Raw genomic sequence first — 10,093 nt, 5'->3', positions numbered from 1 at the left:
GCTAACAACCCCACAACATATTAACCCTCTAAATTCTCAACCTTTTTTTTTTTTTTTGGTGAAAATATACATAGCCAAAGATATATCATTTCAAAAATTTCTACATGCACAGTTCAGAGACATTGACTACGCTTTCCAATTGTGCTGTTATTCTCACTTAAGATGAAGGCTTACAGAACAAAATAGTTTCTCATTTAACAGTTACTACACATGTTGCCCTATGACAATGGTTAACAATCTCACAACACATCAACAATATCGTTACTCAACCTTGTGTTCCCTATCACCAGCTTCCTTGTCCCCTTCTGCCTTCTGGCCCTTGTCACTGGACTCCTGTACCTCGTTAGTCTCATTTGGTTTTACGGGGCCGTCCACTCCCAGGCTGAACAGTGAACCTCGGAGGTAACTTCACCATTGAGCTAAAAGGTTGTCTGGGGGCCATACTCTTGGGGTTTCTCCAGTCTCCTTTAGGCCAGTAAATCTGGTCTTTTTTTTTTTGTGAGTTAGAATTATGCTCTACATCCTTCTCCAGCTCTGTCCAGAACCCTCTGTTGTGATCCTGGTCAGAGCAGTCAGTGGTGGTAGCCGGGCACCATCTAGCTGTACTGGACTCAGTCCGGTGGAGGCCTTGGTAGCTGTGGACAATTAGTCCTTCGGACTAATCTTTTTCTTGTATCCTGTTCTCTTCTCCTTTGCTCCCAAAGGGATGAGACCAGTGGAGTATCTTAGATGGCCGCTCACAGGCTTTTAAGACCCCAGACACTACTCACCAAGGTAGAATGTAGAGCATTGTCTTTATAAGCTGGATACACACATTTTTTGGGAGAAAAAATTTAATCCATGACACCTTTTAAGTCCAGTTTCAACTGTTTGAGAAAGGTATCAGGTCTCTCCCATGGGACCCAACTATTATGTGATTACAAGCTTTCTCTGATTCCCTTTTCTGCCTTCAGATTTTCATTCAGTGGGAGATGCTTGCTTTACTTTCCAGCCCAGGACTCTATGTGATGCTGCATACTTTTAAAAAAGTCCTGGGTGTGAGAACTGGCAGGCAGTGAGGACCATCTCTACATCAATGGCTCAATCAGAATCCAACCTGACATGCCAACAATTATGGTCATTACAAATTAATCTGGTTTCTTTAATCCAGCAAAGTATCTCTATCTATTGCACGTTTGCTTCTCTGCCTGCCCATGCCCCCAAGAATAAAAGCAATCAGTGGCCTCTATTCATTTATAAGGGGGTAATGTCTCTCTAGAATTTAGTTCGTTTAGATTTCTCTGCATTGTTAGTTCTCTGATAGTTTTATAAAATATGATTTTGTAGTTTATCTGATGTTTTCTCATTGTTATGGTAGGAATGACTGTCTTTCACGACCTTTTCTGTCCTGACTGGAAGCCCAAGTAATTGTTCTTTATTATGAAATTCCCCACTTTCAAGACAGCAAAAATTTCAAATACTTAAATAATATTATGTGGACCAAAAGAAATGCATTTGTTGGCTACGATTCTTTCAGTTCATGGGCCATAAGTTTGTAGCCCCTGATCTAAAATAATTTACCATTACTGATGGAGTAACTGTGAATTATTGTAATATCTTACTTCTCTGAAAAATGGTTTGAGGTTTTAGTTAAAATCTACCTTACTTTGGAAATATGTCATGCATATGTTCTTCACATCTTTTACAAGTGTTGTGATGGGAAAAAATTTAAGAACGTGCTGGATAAGGCCATTGGTACGCATGGTTGACAGTCTTCCAAACACTTAAGTCTTTGGATCAAAGTAAGCCCTACCATGATTGCAAACATGGTGGGATCTCTTGGTGGGGAGAAAAGACAGAGTTAAGGTTTCCAGGTGTGAGTGTGTGCATGTGCGTGCACACACACATGCACTATGGAAAACTAATTAGGAGAAAAAGAAGGAGCTAGGAGTCCAAATCACCAAATCCAATGTGGAGTATAATGTCAAAACCCTAGAAAAATGCTGGGTTACCCTTTCTCCAAGTCCAGTGAGTGCTTGAGGTATGGATCATGATGTCTGTTGAGGGTCTCTGAATATAGAGAATAGCCCTGGGGATGGGAAATGAGCTAAAGCCGGTGTAACACACTTCATTACAGCAGATCTTACTTGGTATGAATAAAATAATATTTTTCATACATTTTGTTGTGAACAGTTAATCTTATTCTTCTCAAACACAACCCTTAAAGAGCCCATTGATCACACTCCTGACAGAGCATATCGTTCTCCAGGTTTTGAAATTCTGCCAAAAGTCAGTCTCTAGGGCTTGTAGATGATCACCAAGAAAACCAGGAACCTGTTCTTTTGACTACAGAAGGCAACAGGGGGAGTGAGTGGTATATAGTGTCTGAGTTCACCATGAGATTCATATTTGTTACAAACATTTCCTACCTTGGGCCCACCATGCTGATTACAGCTTGTTGATGATTTACATCTGGAATACCTATTTGTCTAGTCATTTATGAAGGATTTTCTTTTCTTATTTCCAGTCTTGTTTCTCTGCCCTCAGGCCTCTCTCCTCCTCTTCATTGTGACTGGTTCATTTAAGCGTTAGAGCTTATTCGATTGCTTCTCTAAAGTGGTAGAAGCAGTTCCCTTGTGGGTTCTCAGAAGTCTTACCTTTGGTTAGTCATTCTTAACCTTCTTGAAAACTTAAAACCCTCAATTAAGTAAATAAATACACCTAAACACACACAGATTTTTGACACACAGATTTTTGATCAAGCAGATAAATGCTCAAAAACAATGCAGTCCTTATGCATATTTTTATGCACGGTATTAGGAGAAAAAGAAGTGACACGCTTAATGAGGCACTTTGCCAAAACTCAAAGGTTAATAAATACTCAGATATGCATACAATTCTTATAAACACTTTTACATACAGTCCAAATTAGGTGCTGCATATTTAACATCAATGCCGTACAAATCCTAGATTTAATTTAAGAATATTAAGTAAACAAATGTTCAGAAGCACATCAGTTGTTACAAAGGCAATAACCAAATGGGCAGGCATGTTTTTCTCAGAATCAGTGGCTGCAGTCATCATAAAGAAATGCATGCTCAGCGGAACCTTGAGGAAATAAATCTTTGGATTTTCTATGTCAACAAATGAGGCTCAGAACTCAGCCCTGCCCTGATCCCAGCTTCATAGAGGCCGGAGAGGCACCAGAAGGTGGGGCTCTGGCAGAGCCTGTGGACCTGCACCACAGTACTCAGCTCAGCATTTGTTTCTGCCCCCAGGGCTCCGTGTTTCCAGGCCATATGACACGATACCAAGACTATCTCCAGATTCATGGTGAAGGAGACCCTGCTGACCCGTGAGCAGGAAATGTTTCACTATGGCCAAATCTATTTGGGCTGGGGCAACAGGGACCCAAATCTTGGTGCTGGTGTCCTCTCCTTGCTCCATTGGGTGACTGTAAAACGGAGAGAAACAAACCCACCTTTTAGGCTGAGAAGTCCTGGGTTTCAGACTCTGCTCCAACACTCGCCAGCTGGATAAGTCACTTACCAGTTGACAAGTTACTTAGTTTCACTGATCTTTAGTTTCTTATCCGTTGTTAACTGCCATCAAGTTGACCCCCCAACTCATGGAGACCCCATGAACAATGGGACAAAACACTGCCTGTTGCCATCCATAGGGTTTTCATTGGCTGATTTTCAGATGTACCGTATTTTATACAAGTAACGCTCGCTTTCTACATTTATTCGCCAACCATGCCCTCCCCCCATGAGGTATTTTCATAAGCACCACTATGCCATTTTTTTTACATGTTGCTGTAAAAAAAAATTAGTATAGCGTGCTTATGAAAATACCTCAGGGGGGAGGGCGTGGTTGGCAAAAAAACGTAGAAAGTGTATGTTATTTGTGTAAAAATACAGTAATTACCAGGCCTTTCTTCCTAGTCTGTCTTAGTCTGGAAGCTCCTCTGAAACCTGTTCATCATCATAGCAACACACAAGCCTACCACTGACAGACGGGTAGTGGCTAGGCATGAGGTGCATTGCCTGGGAATCGAACCTGGGCCGCCTGCATGGGAGGTGAGAATTCTACCACTGACTCACCAACAACTTCCCCACCACTCCTCATACCCCATTGCTGTCAAGTCGGTTCCGACTCATATCGAGCCTGTAGGACAGAGTAGAACTGCCCTATAGGGTTTCCAGGGAGCAGCAGGTAGATTTGAACTGCAACCTTTTGGTTAGTAGCCAAGCTCTTAACCACTGCGCACCAGGGCACCACTCCCTAGGACCTCAAAATACTCTGCTGGATGCTCTACATCCAACCAGGGGGAGGCAGGGAGGGAGGAAGAGAGAGAGAGAGAGAATATGAGAAAGAACAACTTGGGTGGCTTTTTATGGGCCAGCTCTGGAAGTGGCTTCTCTCACCTCTGTTGTGTACTCCATGACACATGCTTTTGGCTGGGAATTCAGCCTCATGGCCACACTTAATTGTAAGAAATGTGATCTAGCTGTGCGCCCAGGAAAACGAGGAAATCAGGTTTGGTGCGCACATTTGGTGTCTACCCCAGTAAACCTTACTGTTTTCAAAAGGGGAAAATAATGGTGAGCTACATTTCAGGGCAGTTGGGAGAATCAAATAAGATTGTTGTATAAGAAGCTTTTGACTAATTCCAGAGCGCTGTTCAAATGTGGACTGTTGTTCTGTGGTCTTTCTGAGTCCTCTGGGGGCGCTGTGCCTCCTCTCTTTTTCTTGAAGATGGAGCTCTGCAGTCAGTTAAGCAGACGTCCTGCCCCAAGCCTGCTTAGAGCGCGACCAGGCAGCCAGCTGGGATGACCTGGTTCCCCAAAGCCGCATGCAGAGGCTCACAGGGTCTTTGCAAGGAAGGCTTGGGATTAACAGATATGGCTGGGGGGATTGCATGCCTTATCCAGCTGGGAACACATGCAGCTCAACTGGAAAGATAGTGATTAGTGGCTCTGCCAGTGCTTTTCAAAAAATGATTCTTTTTTCCATTTTAAATCAGTACATGCTCATTAAAGAACTGGGGTTAAATATAGAAAAATACAAAAAAAAAAAAAAAAAAAAAAGGCACTTCTAGTACCACCATACAGCCACCGGTAACATTTTGTTTTTGCTTTTTTTCTCTTTTTTTTGGTATTTTCCCTCTGTGAATAGGCTCTTAATTCATTTTATTTTTAATAAAAAATTCATTTTGATACACAGTACATATAAAATTCAAAAGTCACAGAGGGTTAAACAGTGAAAAATAAGTCTCCCTCTCCTTCCTTGTCTCCCAGCCACCCAGTTCCCTTTCTGGGAAGCAGCCTCAGTTACCAGCCCCCTTGTGTTTCCTTCCAAAGTTAATCAACGCGTATATAAGTATATGCATGCATAGTCTTTTATTTTTAAATACACATTCTAGCATGGTATATACTTTGTTCAATAACTTGCTTTTTCACATAACAATATATCTTAGAGATTGCTCCACATCAGCTCAGAGGAGCTGCCTCATTTGTTTTAAAGGCTGTGTAATATTCAATTGTATGGGTTATACCATAATTTATTTAACGAGCCTGCTATTGAAGGATATTTAATTTGTTTTTGTTTCCAGTCTTTTGAATTTTTAACAATGCTGCAGTGAATATTTTGTACATATGTCATTTCACACATGTGCGAGTATATCCATAAGGATGATTTTCTGGAATTGCAATGGCTGGGTTAAAGAATTTGCACATTTTAAATATTAAGGTTTATTTCTTTCATAAAGGTCATATGCACTGAGAGTGTGTATAAATGAGAGAAATAGTTTCCCCACACTCTTGCCAACAATCTGTTGTTAAGTTTGTCAACTTGGCCAACATGATAGGTAAAAAAACTAGCATCTCATTTTAATTTGCAAATCTTTTGATATGTTTAAAAGCCACAGCTGTATTATATTTCAGTTGCTGTTAATTATCTATTATATCTTTTCCTCATTTTCCTATTGGGCTATTCATCTTATTGATTTGTAGGAGCTCTTTATATATGAAGGAAATGAGCATTTGTCTGTAGTATGTGTTGCAGATATTTTCCTCAGTTTGTTATTCTTCTTATGACTCTGTTTATCTTTTTTTTCCATAAGGGAAATTTTTATTTTTGTGAAATTAGTGTTATCAATCTTTTTTATTATAGTTTCTGGGTTTGCATCATACTTTCAAAAAGGCTTTTCCCACTCCTAGAATGTAAAGTTTCTTCTGGTACTTTTGTGGTTTTATTTATACGTTTAAATCTTCCTTCCATCAGGAATTATTATTGATGTAAGGAATAAAGTTGAGATCAAACTTTTTTTCTAGCCAGAGACACAGTGTATCCCAACACCATGTATTGAGTAATGCATCTTTTATTCTACTGATCTGAGCTGTCATGTTGATCATGCACTATATTTCCACTTGTATTGGGGTATGCTTCTGGAATCTGTTTCATTGATAGGTTTGCTAAAAGGGGAAAAAAAAGCAGACTGAAGGAGGAGTGGTCAGGGATCATCTATGGAAGGTGACACTTCAGCTGAAGCCTAAAGGATGAGCAGGAGTTAACCTGACTAAGACTAGGAGGACGAGAGGGAACAGCATGTGTGAGGGCTTTGAAACAGGAAAGGGCTTGGTGTATTAGAAGAACTGACAGAGAGAAGACCAGTGGGGCTGGCATCCAAGTCAGGGAGCAAGTGATGCGAGATGAGGCTGGAGAGGGGCAGGATTAGACTCATGTTGTTGTGTGCCATCCAGTCGATTCTGACTCATAGTGACTCTACATGACAGAGTAGAAATGCCCCATAGGTTTTCCTAGGCTGTAATCTTTTGGGAGCAGATCATCTGGTCTTTTCTCCCATGGAGCCACTGGTGGGTTCCAACTACCGACATTTTGGTTAGCAGCCAAGTACTTAACCATTACACCACCAGGGCTCATAGGCCATATTAAAGATTTCGTATTGCATCCTATGCAACCAAGAGCCTTCAAAGGGTCTTAGGCAATGAAGTGACATGGTCTGGTTTACATATATATTTTTAAATCCCTCTTTTAAAATGCCTAAGATGCTTGTTGGATGAATGAAGAAACTTGGTGTAAGCTTCATTCTGGCAAGCCCAGGATGGGGGAGAAGCATCCATCTTCTCTTCTCTCCTGAGATTTCCAGCCCAGCCATCCAGACTCTCCCCCTCCTTCTGCCTCATTGTGCTGACAGCAGCAAGACCTGTGTATTAGCCAGTAATTAGCTTTTAATTAGAAAAGCATGGGTTTGTCTCCATGAAGGGACAAATACCTTTAAAAATGGAATCGTTTTAATTGAGTAAATTTTTTACCAGATAGTTCTGAAAATTCCAGTCATTTCATTATGAGCTCCATTGAACAAATCCATTTAAAAGTGCCTAGTTAATATAGCAGTCATTTTAAATACAGTCATCTTATCACGAAGGATAACCTGACTCTTTTTTTCCAATTTTATTTATTTTGTTGTTGTTATTGAGAATATACACAGCAAAACATACACCAATTTAACAGTTTCTACATGTACAATTTAGTGACATTGATTACATTCTTTGAATTGTGCAACCATTCTGACCCTCCTTTTCTGAGTTGTTTCTTCCCCGTTAATAGAAACTCACTGCTCCCTAAGGTTCTTATCTAATCTTTCAAGTTGCTGTTGTCAATTTGATCCCATATAGATAGTTCTTAAAAGAGCACAATGCTCAAGGCAGACCTTTTTTCTAGTTAAGATAAACTATTGTTTGGTTTAAAGAAGACTTTAGGGAATATTTTTGGTTTAAGGTTTAAAGACTATCTCAGGACAGTAGTTTCAGGAGTTCATCCAACCTTCATGGCTCCAGGAAGTCTGGAGTTGATGAAAATTTGACAGTCTGTTCTACATTTTCTCCCTTTTGATCAGGATTCTTCTATGAAATCTTTGATCTAAATGTTCAGTAATGGTGGCTGGGCACCATCTAGTTCTTCTGGTCTCATGGCAAAGGAGGCAGTTGTTCATGGAGGCAATTAGCCACATATTCCATAGTCTCCTTCTATTCTTGATGCTTCTTCTTCCTCTGACTCTCCAGGTGGATAGAGACCAATTGTTGTGCCTTGGATGGCCTCTTGCATGCTTTTAAGAGCCAAGGCACTATGCAACTCACTAGGAGGTAAGACAGAAACACTAAATGTGTTATTAGGCCACTTAACTGGGATGTCCCATGACACCATGACCCTAAACCTCCAAACCAAGAGACCAAATCCCATGAGATGTTTGATTGTACCTAAGTAGCCTCAGCAGCTAATTTTTTTTTTTTTTTGGTCTTTGTTGTAAATATATCTATCAACTTTTCACAGATGTACTACTTATTCATAGCAATTACAATAATTGGCTATGCAACCTTACTCTTTTTTTTATTGTTTTACTTTAAGTGAAAGTTTACAATTCAAATTAGTCTCTCATTCAAAAATTTATACATACATTGTTATGTGACCCTAATTGTTCTCCCTTTACTATGACAGCACACTCCTCCTTTCCATCCCTGATTTCCCATGTCCATTCAACCAGCTCCTGACCCTCTCTGCCATCTCATCTCACCTCTGGACAGAAGCTTCCCATTTAGTCTCATACATCTACTTGAGCTAAGAAACACACTCTTCATGAGTATCATTTTATGTCCCATAGTCCAGCCTAATCTTTGTCTGAAGAGTTGGCCTCAGGAATAGTTTTAGTTCTGGGGTGACAGAGAGTCCAGGAGCCATGCTTTCTAGGGATCCTCCAGTCTCAGTTGGACCATTAAGTCTGGTCTTTTTACTAGAATTTGAGTTCTGCACACCACTTTTCTCATGCTCCATTAGGGACTCTTTGTGTTCCATGTCAGGTTGGTCATTAGTGATAGCCGGGCACCATCTAGTTCTTCTGGTCTCAGGCTGATGCAGTCTCTGGTTTATGTGGCCCTTTCTGTCTCTTGGGCTAATACTTTCCTTGTGACTTTGGTGTTCTTCATTCTCCTTTACTCCAGGTAAGTTGGGACTAATTGATGCATCTTAGATGGCCGCTCGCTAGCTTTTAAGACCCCAGACACCACTCACCAAAGTAGGATATGCAACCTTACTCTTAATGCAATGTTTCTATCACTGTTAACCCCCGTTTGCTCCTCCCTCCAGCCCTGGTAACGACTAAAAAACTGTTCGCTGTCTATTTGCCTTTTCTTGTCTTTTTATATAAGTGAGGTCATACAGTATTTGTCCTTTTGTGATTGACTTATTTCACTCAGCATAGTGTCTTCCAGCTCCACTGTATTGTAGCATATATCAAGACTTCATTTCTCCTACTGGCTGAGTAGGTATTCCACTGTATGTTAAGAGTCACATTTTATTTATCCAGTCCTCTGTTGGTACGCATTTCAGTTGTTTCCACCTTTTGGCTATTGAGAATAATACTGCAGTGAATATTGTTGTTTAACTCTGTGTTTGAGTCTCTGCTTTCAAGTCTTTTGGGAATTAGAACTAGGAGTGGAATCGCTGGGTCATATGGTAGTTTATTTTTGTTTTTTGAGGAACTGCCACATTGTTTTCCACAACGCTGTACCATTTTGCATTCCCACTAGCAATGGATAAGGGTTCCAATTTCCTCACATCCTCATCAACATTTGTTACTTTCTGTTTTTTTAAAAATCTTAGCCATCCTGATGGGAGTGAAAGTGAAATGGTATCTCATTGTGGTTTTGGTTTGCAAATCTCTGATGGCTCATGAAGCTGAGCATATTTTCATGTGTTTGGTGGCCACTTGAATGTCCTCTTTGGTGAAATGTCTGTTCAAGTCCTTTGCTCATTATTTTATGATTGGGTTATTTGTCCTTTTGTTGTTAAGTTGTCAAAGTTTTATATATATGTTGATTATTAGATTCTTATCAGATATACTTTGGCTTCCAAAGATATTCTCCCGGGTGGTAGCTTGTCTTTTCACTTTTTTGGTAAGATAACCTGCCTCTTGGTCACCATAGCACTCTTCTCTGATGCTCAGGGCCTCTCTTGTTGTTCTTTCAAGCAGTGCTACTCAAAGTGTGGCCCAAGACCAACAGCATCACCTAGGGGCTTGCTGGAAATGCAGACT

The sequence above is a fragment of the Trichechus manatus genome, unplaced genomic scaffold, assembly GCF_000243295.1.
Source record: "Trichechus manatus latirostris isolate Lorelei unplaced genomic scaffold, TriManLat1.0 scaffold00009, whole genome shotgun sequence".
Lineage (NCBI taxonomy): Eukaryota > Metazoa > Chordata > Mammalia > Sirenia > Trichechidae > Trichechus > Trichechus manatus.
Note: the sequence above shows the minus strand (reverse complement) of the source record.